The sequence below is a fragment of the Sciurus vulgaris genome (genome assembly GCF_902686455.1).
Source record: "Sciurus vulgaris genome assembly, chromosome: 10".
Lineage (NCBI taxonomy): Eukaryota > Metazoa > Chordata > Mammalia > Rodentia > Sciuridae > Sciurus > Sciurus vulgaris.
The window spans coordinates 25,311,820-25,331,835 of record NC_136470.1 but is presented as its reverse complement, the minus strand read 5'-3'; positions in this window follow the sequence as shown (position 1 = coordinate 25,331,835).

The following is a 20,016-nucleotide window of genomic DNA, read 5'->3' as shown; positions in this document are numbered from 1 at the left end:
CAAATTGATTAACAGTATCATAAGACAAGTTAACTCATCTTAGATTTGTATACTGTATTAAGAAAATACAAAATCAGACTAAGTCACTTAAAAAGGTAAAACAAATAAATTTCCTAGGGTAAAAAAATGCTAAGGAAGATGAATCAAAAATTTGAACTCAGGTTATCAAATTCTGAAACTTGTGCTAATTATAATAGCTTCCATGAAGACATTGAAAGACCAAGTGGTACAAAGTATATTTGCAAATATCAGTGCTAAAGTCCTTAATCTGTAAAGAAAAGAGATGAGCACAGTAACAAAAAGCTGACATATCCTTGATATGCTGTGCAATTCACTAAGAGGGAGAAAATACAGAAAATAAAAAGATATAACACTTCCACAAGTTAATTCAAGTTAAAATGATGATGTAATAGAATGAATAATGACACCTGAAAATATCCATGTTCTTGTCCCTGGAAACTGCAAATGTTTTCTTATGTCATAAAAATGAGTCTTTCTAAATGTAACTAAGGCTTTGAGAGGAGGTTATTTTGGCTTGTCCTGCTAGGATCAAATATGATGATAACATGGATACTTAAAAGGGAAGTAGAGAGATTTTACTACATGTGCAAGGAGAGGAAATTGCTACAGAGGCAGAGATTGGAGTGATGCAGCCATGAAGTCATGCTGTTAGCCACCAGAGCTGGAAGAGGCAAGGGATATTCAGACAGATTTAGGAGAGACCACATACATGCTGAAAACTTATTTCCAGTCTAGTGATACTTATTTCAGATGGTATCCTTTTAGATAAGTAAGAGAACAAACTTCCGCTTTAAACCACCAAGTTTTTGGTTGTTTGTTATAACAGCAACAGAACACTCATACAGATGACCTATCTATCTAAAATCAGTGTCTCAATGGTGTTGAGAAACAGAACAAGGAATATTTATGAACTTAAGTTGAATCTTATCATTCAATAAATTGTACGTGAATGACTCTGAACTATAAAATCCACAGAGTTTTTTTTTTTTTTTTTTTTTTTTTTCCCTCTTCAACAATATATCCTCAGGGTCTACAATTGGGAATAATATATGTAGATATTCAATAAATAATTGTTAGATAAAAAAAGAAAACACAAATCAAATCAATTTAGTTGTGTATGAGTTGTGCAGGATTTTACTGAAACCTCACTTTGGTCCTTTGCTAGTCTCCAGACATATATCCTTTTATGTGTAAGTAAGTACAGATCAACTTCTCATTAACATTTTAAAATCACATCCCCAGGGAATTAAGATTATTTTGTTTAAATAATCTTCCTTTTACTTTAATGAGGCAGGAGTTTGTCTAATCTGTAATAGAAGATAATGTGTAAGGCTTACTGTATGTTGTTCCCCTAACAGACATTTTCTTCTTAAGACCAAACCTTCATTTGGAAGTGCCAAATAAAAGTTGTCACTTCACAGTGTCTCTTGCAATGTGACATGCTCCCTGTTACCTGTTTCTTGTCCTTTGTATATGGGTGGAGATCTCTGGGTTCCCTCTTCCTCCAGGAAATCCTAACCATTCATTGCCTTGGTCATATCCTTTTGTCACTCCTTTTTCCTGAGGAAAACCCAGTCACATGGCTGGAGGAAGGGCCCCAGAAGACACCCTTCTCTGTATTTTAAGGGAAATAAACCTTTATGTTTAAGCCACTTCGTTTTAATGGCATGCCTGTAGTCTGAGCCTATTCCATGGTTCATGGACACGCAATGGCTTAAATAACATATTTAGGATGGCTAATTAGTTAACTGACAAGTCCATTTTTAAAAGTAAATTAATTTACTTCCAAAGGTCCAGTATGTTTTGTGACACTGCCTTTCTTTCTGAAAGTCCAGTTATGTAATCCAGTGCTTTCCTTGTGGCCACTGTATACCATCATTGTTTTATATGTCTTCAAATTCAATTTCCGGGGAAATAATATATAGAATAAACTTTCAAATAGAATAATGAATAAAAACAAACAGATCTTAGAGTTCATTTATAAGTTTGTCCTTTGAGATGTTTCTGTTGAGTTAGAAAACACCTGGGGCTATTTTTAAATGGAAGAAATTTTTCTAAGTTTTTTTTTTTTTTTTTAACACATACTTTCATCCGTTGACAGTAAAACAATTTTCTGATCTATGGCATCATTTAAACCAAGATACACTTTGATTCTTTTGCTAGAAATAAAAGCTTTTCTTTCCCTCTTTTAAAATATGGTCTTATCTTAAAAGGAAAAATCGTTAAAATGAAAACCTACAGGCAATACACCATTAGAAACTGTGTCAATGAAAGATCAATATGTTTAAGAAGATCCTTAAAAGTTTTGCTTTCAAATTCTATAAGTTATTGTTTCTGAAGTAAATATTTCCTGAATATGAATGAAGGTATGGAATGCACTTTAAACTTCAAGACAATATATGTTGAGAGGAAATTTTAAATACAATTAAAAAATTAATCTTGGAAGTATAGGATTCCATTGAAATTTCCTTGGATTTTTACTTAGAGATGTACTGAAAACAAAATTCTAACATGAACAAATATTTTAAACTTTAAACTTTATTATTAGTAAAACAAGCATGGTTACATTTACTAAATGTTTAGGCTTTTGGAAAGATGAAACAAAGTACAATTATAAAACTTTTTTGAACTAATACACATAGAAAAAACATCAGATATATTCAGATGCAAAAAATAACTTAGGAAAAATCAATTTCATATGTAATGTTGAAATTAATAAAGTTAAAGGATGATATCAATAGATAAATAATAAGTAAACTTCACAAGTAATTGCATCTCAAAGTGTTCAACTTTACATCAAGCAAAATATGTTAACTTAGTTTTATATATTGATTCCCTTTGAAATATGTATTTTTATATTTCATTCAGAATATTAAAATGACTATAGTTTTTAACTATGAATATTAATAAGACAGAGATACAGCCACATCAATGTTCATAGCTGCTCAATTCACAATAGCCAGATTGTGGAACCAACCTAGATGTCCTTCAATTGATGAGTGGATAAAGAACCTGTGGTATATATATATACAATGGAATATTACTCTGCCATAAAGAATGATAAAATTATGGCATTTGCAGGCAAATGGATGAAATTGGAGACTATTATGCTAAGTGAGATAAGCCAGTCTCAAAAAACTAAAGGACGAATTATCTCGCTGATAAGTGGATGATGACACATAAGGGGGGGTGGGAGGGGTTAGTGTTAGGGTTAGGGTTAGGGAGGGGGGCAAGAATGGAGGAAGAAAGGACTGTATAGAGGGAAAAGAAGGGTGGGAGGGGTGAGGGAAGGGAAAAAATAATAGAATGAATCAAACAACATTACCATATGTAAATTTATGATTATACAAATGGTATGCCTTTAACCCATGCACAAACAGACAAACAACATGTATCCCATTTGTTTACAATAAAAAAAAGAATATCTAAAATAATATAAAATAAAAAGATGAATATTTATTTCTGTGTTATTAAGGATCTAGAAATGCAAATGATGAAATAGTTATCACAAGAAGATAAAACTGTAACTATAATGCATTGAAGAATGAGCTAAATTAAAATTAGAATTAAAATTCTAAATATAGAAATTGTAGTATCTCACTAAGGAGCATAATAGAAGATCTGAACAATAGAAAGGCATATTCTATACTGGGCAGGAATTTGTAATGTTTAAAAGCTCCTGTTCTTTCAAAATGAATGCATTATTTTAAAAATTCTAATTTGTATCCTACTTTGGGGGAATGTTTATATAATGATTTTAAAGAAATATTTAAAGGTCAAATGTTATCTCTGATATGCAGATGCTAATTCACCATGAAGGGGGACACCTAGGAAAGAATAGAGTTTCTTCATATTAGGAGTATGGGGGTAGGAAGGATAGTAGAGTGAAAAGGACATTTTTACTCATGTACATATATGACTGCAGGATAGATATAATGCAGTCATACATTGTGCAATATGTACAATCAGAAAAATGAGAAGTAATATTCCACTTATGTATGATCCATCAAAATGTATGTCATGTACAACTAATTAGAACAAATTAAAGAATCAATAAAGAAATACTAGGAAAATAAGGAAATAATGGAAAAGTATAGTGATACAATGAGAATTGCCTCAATAATTATTTCATTGTTAACATATTCTAATGTTGCTCTATTACTATAATTGAATCAATATCATATTAAAAAGGCAAATAACTAAATAAATTCATAATCCACTTAATTCAGAAATTGAGCTAAGCATATATATGAGAATTTAACTTATCAAAAAGGAGATATTTCAATTCAGAAGATATAGTAGTTAATTTTATTAATTATAAGCACATATGGTTATACATGTGGTGTGTTGTAGTTTAGATATAAGGTGTCCCATAAAAACTCATATGTGAGACAATAAAGAACATTCAGAGGTGAAATGATTGGGTTTTGAGACCCTTAACCTAATCAGTGTGTTCATTTACTGATGGGGATTAACTGGGTGGTAAGTGTAGGCAGGCAGTGGTTGGAGGAGGTGGGTCTCTGGGGGCAGACCTTTGGATTATGTCTTTTTGTTCCTGTTGAGCAGAAGAACTTTCTCTCTGCTTCCTTGTTGTGATGTCCTGTGTTGCTTTCTTCCTCTACACTTTTCTAGCAAGATATTCTGCTTCATCTCAAGCCCAGAGCAATGGAATCATTCATCTATGGATGACTATGGACCTCTGAAACCATGGCCATCAAATACTTTTCCTCCTCTAAAATGGTTCTTGTTGAGTCTTTTGGTCACAACTATGAAAAAACTGACTAAAACCTGGAGAAAGGTGAATATCAGAAATATAGCATATATATTCTATGTGATTTAAAGTCTCATCACTGCTGGGCATGTGAGTGCTTTCAAACTTTGAAAAGCATTTTGAAATACATATTGAAGTTAGAAATGTGAATATACTTTTTATTCATAAATTGTATTAAATAACTCTATTCCTTAGAACCAAATTTGCTTCTTGTGAGGCATTATGTTTATATATATATATATATATATAGCAAATTTATATATACATATATATGACTTTATATGTATATATAGATAGATAGATAAAATATATATTATATATGGCTTTGTGTTCCATAATGACCCAAAAAAGGAAAAAAGGAAAACAATGCAAATGAAGCATATATCCAGTTATAAAATATCAAGGAATAGCCAAGAAAATTCTTCATTTACATCATAGAATAATATGTAATTATGCAAGTAACCACAAATCTATTTCATTTCTTTCTTGACCTTAAACATTATAGTGTCCCAATTACTTTTATCTCATAGACAAAACTTCAATTTTCCTGAATTTACTTCTCAATATTCTAATCCAGAATCCTGTTTTGGTATTGTTAATTTTTTTTTCTTTGTAATATTGAAAAATGATTTCTCACTTTAACTAACCATCACAAACTCAACAATTTATTTTCCTTATCACTCCCCAAATAAATAAGTAAATATGTACATACATAAATACATACAACAAATGCAAAGATATGTTTCCCTCCAACCCTGTGTTGCATCAAACTCAGCTTCTGCCTATTTGCATCAGGTTGCATTCATATCTGTTCTTTTCATCTCATCGCCACCCATCTGTTAATGAAGTTCCAGGGACTGGTCCTGATGGTGCTAAAACAAAGGCATCAAAGACCCACGTAGACCTCCTGCGTAGCAGATCCAGTGCCTCAATTCTCATTATCTTTATTCTCTATGCACATGATACAATTAACAATCTAAACATTCTGAGAACAAAAGTGTACAGAGGTTTGGTAACAAAAGTGAAAGGAAGGGAAACCCTTTTAGAAATATTTAAGCTCTAAACCATGATTGATTGGATATTACAATGAGGAAATTTCCTGTTGACTGGATATGAGATATTAGAGAGAGGAGTTATAGACACCTGCTCTTGGAACTTGGGTAGAGGGTGATAGGAGGGTGATACCAGCCACAGAATTAAACCTTTTAAGAGGAAGAATAAACTTACTGAAAAACAAGGAAGCATTTGAAAAGCTTGTTGTGAGATTATTACAGTATATCATATTTAAACAGTGGAATGTGTGTTATAATACCTATGATCCTTAAAATATTACAATATTTATGAAATGGCCACTTCATTCTAAGAGAGATATAGAGTGTGATAGTAGTTGGTTCAGAATAGATCTCTGGAAATATCAAAGTTTTAAGAATACATATGTTAAAATAAATGAATGGGAAAGAGTAAATGAATGCAGAAGTTGAACCGAATATTTACAAGTTGATCCTTTCATCAGCCTTCCACTGAACCCTACTGTAGAGCCCCTTTGCCTTGGGACCAAAGTCCAGAAACAATCTCATGCCTGCTATCTCAGTCTTATTATGAATAGTACATTTTTCACTCTTAAAATTTTTCTTGCATAGACTACAAATTATGTGGCTATCCTAATCAGGACTCCCTTGAATTCTGGCTTCTCTGGCTGCAGCCAATGGAGATCAGATGGAGAAAAGAGAATGGCATCACAATATTTATTTCAGAAGCACCCTTCCTACCTTGTTATCTTCCTCTATCCTCCCCTTATGGTAGCCATTGATAAGAAGGACAGGGAGTAGGGAAGTATTCTTCCTATTCCCTAACCTTCTGCCTACCCTTTAAAAATAACCCTTTATTAAGTTATTCTCATTATTCCATTGGAATGTTCTGTGTGTTTTTTTCATGACTGTGACTGATGCAGAGATATGGAAGAACCAAGACAGTGTTACAGAATTCAAGAAAGAAATTCCAAGATTCATGCTGCATGTGGGGGCTGGGAGCACAAGTGGAAGGAAGGCAAGATGGTGGTCCAGAAAGACAAGGAAAAGATAGTCAAAATCATGGACAGTCACCAATTTGTGCAAATAGTAAAATCATGTGCCATTTATTAAGCAAAATGAACCTATATTAAGTCAAAAGCGGAAAAAGTGTATCAATCTTTCTATTCAATTCAGTTCAATAATAATTAATGAGCTCCTATGTTGATTTTAAGAGACGAGACAGGAAGCATCACCATTAACAGAGAGGGAAATTATAGGAAGGAAAACTTTCACAGTATAATAATATGGTTTATGTAAGCCTGGCTCTGGTTATACTTAATCATACTGGGGGAAATAGAAGCACTGAACAGAGGATTTTTACTGATATATTCAGAAAAAAAATACACATTTTTAAGCTAAAAAACCGTTTACTTTAATAAATGTTATACAAATACTTTACAGTTGAAATACTACCAATAGACATGGGCGGTAATAATTTGTTTGGTTATTTTTTGATCTTGTTTTTGGTGGACTTATTTACTCTTCTAAGCCTAAAATGCAAATGTCCTGAATGAATTGGACTTTAGATCATTATTACACACAATATTAGTAAGCCCTGAAAAGCAGCAACATGAGTATATATTTTAAAATCTGGCAAATTCCTGATGGATGAGTTGGAGAAAAAGTTTCAAAAAAGCTGTATGTTAGAACCTTGGCATTCTTGGGTACTTAGAAGCCAGAGTGATTAGCCAGTCAGAGAAAGAGTCAGGTCCTGCCACCTCCCTCCGAGTGCTCATCACTTTTCAGGGGGATTTTACAGCTGGGGATTCTGATAGCTGAGCCCTGTATCCAATTTAGAAGGAGCATCCCTAATGTTAGCTGAAGGCGGTGGAGTAGAAATTTATCACTGAGAAGTGGAATGCATTCCTTTTGGCTGGAAGCTGCTTAGAGGAATGCAATTTGTGCAGTATAAAAGTGCACAGAAATCTTCATTGTATTTTTCTTTAAATCTATGAAAAACTTTTTATGCCTTTGAGGGACAGAAACCCTCAAAGTTCTTGGGAAAAGAGAAACCATTTTAAAGAACAAACATTTTATGGTAACATTTTCAACATTGCTCACTATTCTGTTTCCTGTTTCATAGGCAAGGCCACCTGGAATTTTATAATCCAGCAAAACTTTAGGATCTTTGAAATTTTATGCAGAATTGGGCAGCATAGACTTGATAAAGTTCAAACCAAGGAATATCTATTGTAGAATATAATCTGCTTGGAAAATGAGCAGAGCCAGGTTCTATAAACAGGAATCTTCAACACATGTGTATATTAAAAAAAAAAAAAAAAAAACTTTTGAAGAGAACTCTATACCATTCAGTCTTCTGGGTTTCAACCTGAATAAATGGTCAACGCAGAACACAGTGTCTGGTACCTATAAACCTATGAGCCCCTGGCAAGCACCAAGGTGCTGTCTTTAAGTGAGATGAATTATCCTTCTCTTTTGTTTCTTCTTCAAGTTGGCAAAATAGTTTGAAATATAAAATAGCAAAATGCCAAAATAAAAATTGCCTCCCCTGATAAACAAATGCTTTTGGTGGCTCGAAGGCCCAATCCTTCTGAATTATTTAGGAAAGAAAGTAGCTTATAAGCAATAGTGTATGAACATAGGAAGGAAATCTCTTCCCATTTCTTTCCACAAGCTATTTTTCTTTGCTGCAGTGTGGGGGTCTTTAGGTGCTCAAAATTCTCCTATTACTTAGAAAAGGTATAAAATTTGGAAAGAGGTATAAGGATCACTTTAAAGTTCAACAGTTCTCAAATTTAAATTATGGAATACATTGCTCTTCATCTATCTTATTCTCAAATTATATCTATTAATTTATTTGAAATTTATAATAGACTTCAGGGTCTGAACAACTACCAGTCTTAAAATGCAAATTCTTCCCACCTAGTATCACTTATAATTTTCCTATAATTTCTATAAAGATTTGCCTAATTCAATAAATAATTCTGAAGGATTAAAAACCAATTGCATGTAATTGCTAAAAATTGTCCTGTTTCATTGCACTGATTGTTTAGCTTGCTTACGTGTTCTCATGTTGGATAGAACTTTCTTGACATAGAATTTTCTGCTCCAAACAGAAGATCAAAAGTCTTGCTGATTTATTTTAGAAAGCGTAGAATGAAAAGAACTATAATACAAAATGGTTGTATCTTTCCCTGATCAGGAAAACTAACAAAAATGTAATATAAATAAATGTCTAAATTGAGTAAGCCTGTTCTCTATTGCTGTTGTTATTTTTGTTTTTCTGTGTATGTAAAAAAAAATCTGATTTATGTCTGTCTCTGGCTAATAACATATTATCGGAAAAACTATGTATCAATATTTACAACAGATATTCTGATAGTGCCGCAAGGAAAAACCTGTGTGCATTTGACACTTTACATTAAAAGCTCTTAGAAAAATGACATTTGCTTTTCATTGCAGATTTCATGAGACTCTAGGATTGCCAAATCATTGAAATGAAAAACAACAGGCTCCATCCTTCCTCTTGCTCATTTCTTCAAAACACTTACACATAGACATCATATAATGTAAAGATGAGGTTCTTTTGTTCAAATCCCAAACCAATTATACACTTTTATTCTCAAACAGTACCCACATTACCACACATTTGAAATCTTTCAGTAATCTTACCTTAAACCTGTCCCTGCAGTATGAATAAATGCTCTCTTTTTACATGAATCTACTTTTCAGTCTGTCACCCAAAAGGGTGGGACGTGTTCTTAATGTGATTCCTATACAATTAATAAATACATTTTCTTTTGCAAGAATGCACATTTAAGTCAGTTGTGCAAATTTCACTAATACAAATAATCAGGTAGCAGTAATAAAATTTTGAAGTGTTTATATGTATATGTTACATAAATCTCACTATCCTGTCCTTCCTTGAAGAAAAGAAAACTTGCATCCTTAGGCAGACTAACAGAAAATGACACACACAGCCTGGCTTGCAAGCTGCACTATTCATAGGACCATTGGGAAACGGACTCTCTACCACTATTTCTTTCTCCTCTTGTTTTCTCTTGTCAGTTTGCTCATCCCTCTGCTCTCTTTGCCTTAAATGTTCTTCACATTCTAAATCTCAATTCATTTCTTGCAATTTTTTTTTTTTACTTCTGTCTGGCTTTCCAATAGATATTGAAACAATAAAAAAACATATTTCACTTCCAGAAACATGCAATATCTTCTTTCAGTTGAATCCATCTGAGAAGACATTTTTGCCTTTTGACTCCCTTTTCCCAATTCTGAATTTTATTTTAACTGAGAATGTGTTTGAAAAGCCACCTGTAAACCTCCGTCCTGTGAGTCAGGTATAGGGTTGCCAGATAAAATACAAGTCACATAGTCCAAATTTAATCTCAGGAAAATATTAATTATATTTTAATGTAAGTATATTCCAAAAAGTGTATGGTATGCTCTTTAAAAATAAAACAGGATGGAGGGACAAAAATTCCCAAAATGAATGTGAGCTTACAAGCAGAATAGAGACTAAGGAGGAGTATTAAATTAACTTAATGTTAGATAACCTTAAATTACATTACAATGACATTTCCAACTGCAAAGTTGATCTGCAAAGTGGCTTTGTACTCTTCGACATTGAAAGATTCGATCATTTTGAGTAAAATTCCCCAACCCCCCTCCTGTAAAATCCATTTTTAATTATATTTGTGAATGATCTGACCAAGGTACACTCTTTTCTAGTTCAAACAACTAATAACTAAAGGACATCATTTTAGATGCCATAGCTGTTAAGTAACTAGAGTGAAATTTCAATCCTTTGTAAACAAAATGAGTACAGAATCACTTAGTCAAAGTAAGGTCATAATCACTCAGAGGGTGATAAAAAGCTCACACTGAGGACAAATTTCAATTCATTCAAACTAACATTTGTAACTGAAAATCACAACATATGATAAAACTTTTTTTAAAAACAATTAATTTGGATATTTGCTATGTAATATAAAATCATTTAATTTCCAATCAGTATTATAAGTCTAGATAAAATTAAAAGCCAACTTCAACTTATTTTCTATAATGAATCTTTGAAATACTTTCCTTTAAAAGCTAAAAATAATGATAAATTTGACTGCAAAATTGAATTTTCTGTTATCTTTAAAAGACATGCATATATCTTATATATACACAAAAACCACACGTATATACAATTGAGAAAGATGTTGCAGTAGGAATATACTAAATAATTGACAGCCTACTTAATAAATATGAGCTGTTCTGATAATTGCACTCACAGGGAGCTTGTGATCACAGACAACCTTCATTTTCTTTCTTATAGGTCAACATTTTCTAAATAATCAGTAACAAATGTGTTTTTACATATAAGTATCACTTTAAAAAAATAGTTATACATTAAAAAAGTATTTTGCATTTTATTTTTCACCTCTTTTGCTAAAGCCCAAATATACATAGACTCTCTTGAGCTGTATGTGTGTGCTTAGAAAAAGAAGTGCAAAACCAGCTGAATGATGAAATAGCTTGGAAAGCAATAATTTGTTTCCCAATAAGCTACATATAAGTCACCTCTTGATTGAAGAATAGGTCAGTGCCATTTTGTTTGCTATTGTTATTTATGTGTTCAAGTGGATCTGTTTAACATTTTCCCCAGGGTCCCTTTCTGTAGCTACTGATGATTTCAGCTATTCATTGGCATATACATACATGCTGAGCTAAAATACACCTGGGGATGAATCTCTAGCTTTTAAAAAGAAGTAGATTTGTTCAAGAAGGCATTTTCCTTAAGCCTCTGGGTTGAGAAATTAATCTTTGCAAACACAGAGAAATCCCCACTATTTAAACAAGTTCTTGGGGGCACAAAACATGGAAAATAGCCTGAACTTCATCATCACTACTCAAATATTTTTCAATGTTTAGCTACTGAAAATTACAAGTATGTCAAATAGGGCACCCTCTAAATCTGTGAAATACAATGCAATTTTAAATGAAGTCACTTTTGCTGCTATGAACTACCTCATGGCAAAGCAAGAACATAAAAATCCATCCAAACAGGTTTTATGAAATAAATTTATTTAAAAATGTATTACTAAAAATATATTACCAAGGGACAAACCAAGCATATATAAAGCTTGAACTATAATTAAAATTACTATTGTATAGTCCTATTAAATTTATAACAACTGAAAAATATTCAACAAATACAATATTTATGTAGACATGTGGATGTTTATAAATATTGTATACTAATATTTTAATATTTTCAGATGTTTTACTGTAGAAATAAATGAAATGACTCAAATATAATCATTTTTTCCAAACCATTATTCAGGTTAAATTAATAAAAAAAAAAAAAAGTGATTGGCGTAGAAATACTGAAGTTCACTTCATTTTCATTACAAATTATTTTCCTAGTCCTTGATACCAGTCTTGGAAATCAGGATCAGCTCCTCATTTCCCTGGTGTTTGTGTTGAAGATTAAACACTTGAGAAACATCAAGGCAACCACAGAAAACCACTTATATTTAAGAGACAGAAAAGAGATAGACTACTTCTCCAGAGAGTAGAAGACCCAGAGCTGGGGTCCACAGGAGGGGTGTGTCTTACCTTTTTATAGCTATTAGATTTCCTTTTCTTTCCTCCACCTCCTCTTGCTATCTTGCCTACAGTAATCCCTTGTGTTGGAAAGTGAGATCCTTCCCCTCCCCTGGAGGTGTTAGCAACCAGTTGAGCTGGAAAGTGCTATCTGGAGGTTAGCTGTTAACCACTCATTTCCTTTTTTTTTTTTTTTTTTTTTTGATAATCAGCTACCTCTCCTATGCCTTGTCTCATTCTCACTGAAATTTTAATAATGAGCTACATATAAGTTACTTCATGGTCTGAAGAGACTTCATACTTATTTCTCCAGCTTGAATCATCCTCCTCTTCAGTTTTTGCATGTGTAGTGATTTTCTGGGCCTTTGATCAAAGAAGTTCCATTAGGCATCTCATACTCCACATATTGATAATGCTCAGTCTCCCTTTTCAACTCACAATCTGATTCAGTCAACCCTATTTTGACTGGTTGGATAAAGTGTCTTCTTTTTGCAAAGTGGTTTCAGAATTTTCCCATTTTCTGAACAGGAAATGTAGAAGAAACTGGTTCCAAGCTAACTTGGCTAACAGCCAAAGGAAATATAATCTCACTGAAACTGCCAACATCTTCTATGTGATGGCTCATTTCTATTTCTGAAGAAAAGACTGATTTATGAATCTGGTTTTCTTGATCAGTCATTCCCTAATTATTCCTCCCATATTCTAATTGATTCAATGAAAAGCACTGCATTGTTATTTTTAAATAATTTTATTAAAATATTTATGTTTCTAGTTTTTTAGAATTTTAAATGATATCACGTGTATTCAGTTTTACTTTTACCTTACTGTGTTATTATACTCACTACCATATATACAACATGAATAATGAATAGAGTACTTTATAACATAAAATAAAAATGCCTATGTATTTGCACATACTTTAATATGCAAAACATTAATAACTTTGAAACCTCTCCGGATTCATATTCTATGTCTAAACCCCAAGAACTGCCCTTCTTTCTGAATGTTCTATTTAATATTACCTGGCTTTCCATTCAGTTTCCAAAAAAATGACTTACTTGTTTTGGCATGCTATATAAATGTACTTTTTGTTAATACACATGTACTTTTTGTTAATACTAAGTTGTAGTAGTCAGCTAAGTTTATGCATGGGGCTGTAATTCAATCATTTTTCCTGTTTCACATTATTCAATGGTAATGAATAGCCTGTTTTATATGTTTTACACATGTTTGAAAATTCAGTTATTTATAATTGTTGCAATTATAAACAATTCTTTAAAAAATCTAACAACTCAAGGTGAACTTACTACTATATACTTAGTAAAGAAATTTATGTGGGAGAGAGATGCATCTGTCCTATGTTACAGAATATTCCAAACTGTTGGCCAATTTATTTATATCAACAAACTCACCCATGAATAGAATATGATAATATGGATCTTTTGAGACTGGAGATCCTCATCAACCTTTACTATTATTCAGCTTCTACATATTTTTGCCAACCCACTAAGAGCAAAATAGAGAATGATGTTGGTTTCAATTTTTATTTTCCTGTAGCTAATGAGGTTGATCATCTTCACATACATCTTCATGATCCATTTTTATATTTTGTTGTCTAATTTCTAATGTTTATAAATATTTATATATTTGGACAACTAACTCTTTCAAGGTTAAAAATGTTCCAACTGTCCATCCTAGGTTGTATGGTTTTATTTTCTTTATCATGTCTTTTGATGATAAAGTATTTTCATTGTCATTGTAATAAAAAAGTTATGTTTTTAATAAACTTATTATTTATTAAAAAATTTAGATTGACATTTGCAAAGAGAACTCTCAGGAGTTTTCATGTTTCAAACTTCGAAATGACATGCTTGTCACAGCTAAGGACACACCATGATTAGTAACCATGTTTTTAGCACATTACTATTAATTACATTCCCACACTTCATTGGGTTTTCCCACTAACATCCTTTTCCTATTCCAGAATCCAATCCGGAATACTACATTTTATTTTCCTCTCATGCCCTATTAATCTCCTGTTATCTCAAATAGTTTCTTTGTCTCTCTTTGGTTTTGATAACTCTGACAGCTTTGAGGAGTGCTGGTGAGATATTTTACAGAATTTCTCAATCTAGGTTTGTCTGATGTTTTTCTCAAAGTTAGTCTGGGTTTATACATTTGGAGAAAGAGTAGCAAAGAGATGAAATGCTTATCATTGCATCATATCAGTGTGTGTTTGGTATAAATAATTTTAAATCAAAGTGACGATGGACAACCTTCCTGGGTTTATTTATAATCAAAATAATATGCTACAAACATATCATCATTAGCTATTTAATTAATATGAGGGTTTTTTTTTTTTTTTAAGATAATCTTTGCTTGGATAATTAGTCTTGAAATTGCTAACGAAATTAAACAATTGTTGGGTCAAACTGCATGTGTGAATTTGAGTTATGTGTGGAGAAGGGTGTTTTCTTTTTATCCAGAGCAATAACCAAAGCAGACAGGTTTCTTTACTATTTTCTTTTTTTTTTTTTTTTTAATTTGTTCGTTTTAGTTATATTTGAATATAGAATCTATTTTGATATATTTATGCAAGCGTGGGATATACCTTATTCTAATTAGGATCCTAGTCTTGTGGATGTACATGACGGTGAGACTCATTGGGGTTTACTCATATATGTACATAGGGAAGTTATATCAGATTTATTCTACTTTCTTTCCTATTTACATCCTCCTCCCTTCCCTTCATTCTTTCTTATCTAACCCACTGAATTTCTATTCTTCCCTCACCTCCCATTACTTTGCATTTTGTTTTACACTGAATGTGTAATATTCAAGGGCCTTGGCTTCATACAATGGACTGAGGCTGGGTCTTTGGTCCCCACATGACCTCTTAAAGAAAGCATTTTGTTTCTGGGCAAAGCCCATATCCTCAGGATAACCTCAGGTTTCAATGTCTTCCTCTATTTCTTTGGAGTTACGCTTATCTCAGGCTGGCTTGATGATTTTTTTCCAGTCAATTTTGCCATGTCAGCCATGATTTTAAAATTTTTTTACAAAAATATTTTTCCATCTTGAAAATTTTTTTACACACTGGAACTACTATTATAGGGTTGGTAGTTTGCTATATTGTCTGCTTTTAAATATAATTGCCCCTGAAAGTTCCCTTACACCTTCTGTGATCCCTCTTTTTTAAAAGATAGATTAATAATTCACTTTTGATATATATTTTGATATGTTGGTTTGTTCATGTTTAAGATTTTCCATTAATTATTTGCAATAAGCTATGGAAGTAGAAATATAACTGGAAAAGAATGGAGAAAATGAGGTATTCATTAGGAGAGAAACATAAGAGCAGGATAGGATTTGAAAATGAAGAAGGTTAAGGTGCAAAATATTATATTGAAAGAGGTGATTTTTTTAGCATTAATGATCTCTCATGTGTTAGCTTGAATATAGTTTATAATTTTCAAACTAACAAAATATAACCACATTTTTCAACTAAATAGATGAAATATCTGATATTATTATGAAATACATACTCTTTTTATTGTCCTACATATATTTTTGACCAATTAGATGTGAGGTTATAGCTCTTAAAAACAGAAGTTTTTTTTTTAAGTTCGAAGACTCCAATTTCAGGTTCTTATCATTTTATAATAACTCCCAGAAAAGCATATCTTATAATGGATATCATTATGTTAAAACTGATACAAATTTAGCAGCTAAATGGACAGATGTTTTAAAAATGCTAATCAACCTTACTGAGTAGTTAATTATCCATGTTTTTTTGTAGAGGAAATAAAGATTTTTGCATATCAAAGTTGAAGTCTGTTATAACAGCAGAAAAGAAATAATGAACAAATCCATTCACTGATAATTTCAGAAGAAAATTCTTAAATTGTCATGTTTTAAAAGATATCATTTGAAAGTGAGTTTCTTTTGTCCAGATAACAAAATTGCCCTGGTAATGTTAATATAAAATGAGGATCTACAAATTGCAAGTGATAATTCAGCTGAAAACTTTCAATGTACTTTGGACGTTTGTGGTCCTGAAATACTTGTGTGTGTGCATATTTCTCTTTAAAACTTGAAATTTTAAGTATTCTTTATTTCCATCAGGAAATTCACTACTTGTTTCCCTCATACCTCTATTCTCCATTGTTTGCACCTTTTATGTCTTTTAAAAAACGTAATCTCTGCCTCCTGCACCCCCTTCCCCTGTGCTAAAGTTCTTTGAAGTGAACCTACAGTGAGCCCTGATAGAAGGTAAGATGTGTAAATACCTAGACTATCCCCACTCCAGTGGTAGTAAGTACATGGACCAATGACTTACTCTGAGGAATACTGATGATTCTTTTTATAAGTCTCATGTAATAGACTGAGAGATAACAAATTGAATGGATTATTAGCAGTTATCAGCAAAAGGAATTCCAATGTAGCCATTGGGGATGAAAGTAGAGAGTTTGTAGGAGCAGATCTTCATGCTTATCTGACTCGTTTCTAAAATCCCCATAAACCTTTTCTCCTCCATTGGGAAAAAATCCCCCCTTCAGCTTTGTTGTCAATCTATTTGTCTAAGAGGACCAGTAAAATTTTCTAGGGCTTTAAAGCAGGAACTCTAATACACCATTCTTGATTCTTCATTGGTTATTTCTTTATCTTGGCTTTAATTAACACTGTAAACTCTACTCTCCATCAGTACTTGACTAGATAAACCAATTTGATTCTTCCCTTACCCCCAAAACATAACTCCTCAACATCATTTCTCTTCCAAAACCTGTGACTCTTTTCTGGCACAATTAAATAAAGCAACACTAACTCATGCAGTAGTTTAAACCATAAGTGAGCCAAGCTAACAAGTCGCTGGGCTCCTCATTCTTTTTTGAAATCAGCAAGCAGCCCTCAGTGCCAGAAAGCTGGATCTTTAACTATAAAATACAACATGTTTTTATACTGTTATCATCTAACTTTCCTTTCTGAATAATGTCATAATTTTCTCAGAAAAATTTTGTTTGCAGAACTGATATACTAATTGGCTGTGTGCAACACGTGTTGTTTTGAACTTTTCTATACCCTATTTTCTCACCAGATCTATCTTTAGGAAAACATTCACAAGTACAAGATGGAGCCATAATATAACATGGAGTCACTCCTGGCAATCAATTTGCTTTACTGTGAACTCCACAACTCTTTTATTTCTATTGAGCTAATAATTATGTCTTCCACTCAGTCATTCCAGGCAGAAATATTATATTCTAAATCATTTCTTATTTCCAACTATTTTTTACAACCAGTAATACCAGAATCAATCAGTGATACCAGTATCTCATTATTTGCTCCTTCTTAAAATCCTTACCTCTTCCTTATCTAAGTGAGTTTCTTATAGATCATCTGACAGTTACACAGTTCTCTTGCTTCACCTTTTAAAAATGTTTCAAATCCATCCACTTTTCTTGTAATTTATGACTCCCATTTCATAATATGTCCCGAGTGGTTTTTAAGGCACAGTCAAGAATCCCACCATACTCTGTCCTGTTAGAGAGAAATCACTTGCAATTAAAGCCAAGTATAACACTGTCAAGCTCATACTGTGTCCTCTTCCCCCAGCAGATGTCTATGCCTCCTCCCGGTCATGGCTGTTCTCTACTCCAACAGAGTTCTCACTCTTTTTAAGGTCTTTGCAATTGCTGTTACCTCCTTGGTCTTCAGCTTAAATTTAATTTCCACTGGGAAAACTTCCCATATGGCTCTCTTACCCACACTTCACTTCTCTCCTTCTTGGCATTTATGACAATTATAATGAAATATTTTGGGTGATTTAAAAAAATCCTTCTTAGTCTTTTCCCAATGGATTGTAATCTCCATAAGAATATTGAACATGTCTGTTTTATTCACTGCTGTAATCTCAGTGTCCTGTGATAAATTTTTGAATAAAGAGGACAATACTTTCAGACATTTTAAAAACGTACTTTCAAATGGGCTTTGTCTTATTGTATGATTTCTCACTCTCCCACTAACCCATCCCTGTAAGACTAATTCATTTACCTAAGCAGAGTTTGGGATTACTAAAGCAAGAATGCAAAATGCACATTTGATATTCAATATTTAGCATGCACATTAAGGTTTCTTTTTTGTTTTTGTTTTGGAAGTTTTTTTATTTATTATTGTTAATAGGAAAATGTTCCTGGAACTCAAGTAAGGTTTTTCAAAGCAGAAAGGTACTTAAAAATTGTTAGTTCTCATCAAGGCAAGCTCAGAAAGGTAGAATCATATAACTTTACTCTAAGTCATAAGGTAAAATGGATTCAGAAAATTTGATTTTTTTCAGGTATGTGAAAAGAACTGTGAGATCTTCCCCTTTCTGTCTGATACTTATGGAAAAGACAAGAGAGGAAAATAGGGAATGAAACACATTCATATTTTGTTCTAGTCCAACAGTAGGAACTCAAAGGTACAAGAGTGTAGAAACTGCTATTTGGCAAGAAGGAATATGAGGAAACCAGAACTGTTCACCTCCTTCCCTAAGAATTAACCAAACCACCAACAACATGTTCTGTCCAAGAGCAACAGAGCAACAGTAGTGGAAGAGGAGATACATTGAGTTTGGGCAAGTGAACTAAGCTCATTGGAGAGCAGAACCTGGAAGTTACCACATGTCATGATCATGGGACTTTGGAGATATAGTCAAGACAGAAAATGACCTTGTCCACTGTAAACAGTTAAAAGTTGGGCAGTTAATTGCATCCCCAAATGTGGAAAGGCAGCTACTGAAACTCAGATGTCACTGGGCCAAGGGCTGTATCCTTCCAACAAACTACTCAAAGTCAAAGCCATGTAGATACGAGAGACACAAGGTCAGAAGATACCATTATTTCCATTTAGGAAATGAATCATAGAATCTTACAATTCCCACTCTCCAATTGATCAATCATTTGTTTTGGAGAGAAAACAGGAAATTGTAATGTATATAAAAAACAGAAAAAGGACCTGCGTTACCTGTTTTAATGCAGCAATAACACAATACTCTATAGGGTGATTCAAACAACAGAGATGTGTTGCCTCACAGTTCTAAGGTTGAAAGGCCAGAATGAAGGCACCAGCTGGAGTGGTTTCTGATAAAGTTTTCCTCCATTATTTGCAGATATCCACCTTCTCTCACAGGGCCTTTTCTCTGTACATGTACTTCTGATGACTGTTCTCTTTATAATGATGCCAGGCCTGTTGGATCAGGACTCCATCAGTGACCTCATTCAGACTTTACTAACTCCTAAGGTACTGTCTCCAAATGCAGTCACATTGAGGGGTACAATGTCAACACATGAATTTTTAGGGAGACATAATTTAGTTCATATCAATCAAATAGATGAGATAATTCAAAACAGAAGAGCCTAATATATCATTACATAGTATTCATGAGTAATATTAAATTTGCTATGGAAAATATAGCAATCACATTTTCAAAACATCTGAGTAAAACATGCATGTCAAAAATTCAACTCCACAAAAGTGGATTGATTTCCATATGATTCACAAGTACATTATTACGTACACATGAAGATTTCTTTTGTAAGATCACTGTTAGGA